Source organism: Bombus pyrosoma, unplaced genomic scaffold, assembly GCF_014825855.1.
Source record: "Bombus pyrosoma isolate SC7728 unplaced genomic scaffold, ASM1482585v1 HiC_scaffold_1116, whole genome shotgun sequence".
NCBI lineage: Eukaryota > Metazoa > Arthropoda > Insecta > Hymenoptera > Apidae > Bombus > Bombus pyrosoma.
In genome coordinates this window covers 1-1,548 of record NW_025215986.1, presented here as the reverse complement: position 1 = coordinate 1,548, position 1,548 = coordinate 1, and the positions used below count along the sequence as shown (strand labels likewise).

General features: G+C 30.2%; 1 long non-coding RNA gene across 2 annotated transcripts; it reads right to left on the bottom strand.

Moving 5' to 3' along the window:
• Positions 1 to 689: 689 nt before the first annotated feature.
• LOC122577384 lies at positions 690 to 1,542 on the bottom strand. 2 transcript variants are annotated; one of them, XR_006320248.1, is made up of 3 exons: positions 1,184 to 1,542; positions 1,050 to 1,123; positions 690 to 976 (listed from the first exon to the last, which is right to left on the bottom strand). It is a non-coding gene; the product is annotated as an uncharacterized LOC122577384 (long non-coding RNA). The 2 variants fall into 2 exon arrangements; XR_006320247.1 differs by having other exon boundaries at positions 1,218 to 1,542.
• Between the last annotated feature and the right edge of the window lie 6 nt (positions 1,543 to 1,548).

Here is a 1,548-nt window from a genome sequence, read left to right as displayed (position 1 = left end):
GCTACGCACGTGCCGTAACGAAAACTACAATAAGTAAATTACATGAGCAGTCATTTTAACACACAATAAACTAAAAAGAATATAAAAATAATAAAATAAAATAAAACACTAACAAAAGATTAATCAAATGTAGACGCACGTGATACTATTACATAAGGGCGACTAGTAGACTAACGATTTGGAATATACGTACATATATCAGAAACGCGAAGATACATCAAATAGAATCAATTAAAATCTAATTAATAAACTATGATTATGTACGAATTAACAATCCAAATGGTTAGCCGATCAATTAAGAACAATGTATGATTTGACAGTTGGATAAACTACGGTCTAAGATCTTAATCAATCAAGACTAATTCGCGATTTGAATAATTTAAGAAATTAAACAAGGAAAGCAATTAAAATATACAATTCTACATTATTAAGACTAGTTAACATGCTAGTAAATTTAAAGAAACTATATATGAAAAATATATTGTAAAATATATATATATATGTGTTTTATATTATTAAACCAAACAAGCAATAATCTAATAAATAAAAATACAATACAAGAAATCACATTATTAAGATTAACTAATATTAAAAGAATTTCATACGAAGTTACATCATGCGAGATATACACATATAGATATATATATATACACAACCTAACACATGTAAAAGAAATAAAATGCACGATATTATATTATTAAAACTAATTAATATTTAGATAAACTCAAGGAATCTGTACATTTGTAAAATAAATATATGAAACTACCTTGCGAATATTACATTACAGAATATTCAACTAAACTGACTGAATATTTAACCAACAAAATAATATATATATATATATATATATATATAAATCAGCGTCGAACATAATCAACACAAATGTCACACGATTCTTCGTTCTTGCCCACGATACTTCACACGTTGACTACGCTTTCTAGGACCACTCACACATTTTGGAACCCATCTTCTTGCGCTGAAACAGTAGTAAATAAAAGATGAATGACGCAAGACAAATTAAAAATAATGAAACAGAACAAAGTACTCACCAGGACAGTCTGCATAAGGAACCTTTGACGAAGACACCTCTATATTCACCATTTAAAATCATAATCACCAAAACCTACACTGGAAAATAAATCAAATCAAACACTGGAGGCAATAATCAGATGGAAATATTAACCAAACGAGTAAAATAACATCAAGACACATCTCACGAAGTCTCTCCATGTACTGGGAGCATACAGCAGAGAAGATCGCTCTGACCAGAAAAGCAGTGACAGAAGAATATCCAGGATTCCGGTAGAAGTCTCCTCAAGGAAGCAAGCCTTCGCACAGTCATCTGGATTGTCTTCACGATAAACTAAAACATCGAGGAAAGTAAAATAAAATAAACATTAAGAATAATTGATTCGATCTACGACATCAAACATAACCGCCAAAACTACGCATCACCACGAACAAACACACCTTGAACTCAATGCCGCGTTCACAAATGAAAATGTGAACTATTACATAGAAACAACGACGAAATACCGTTGGAAATAG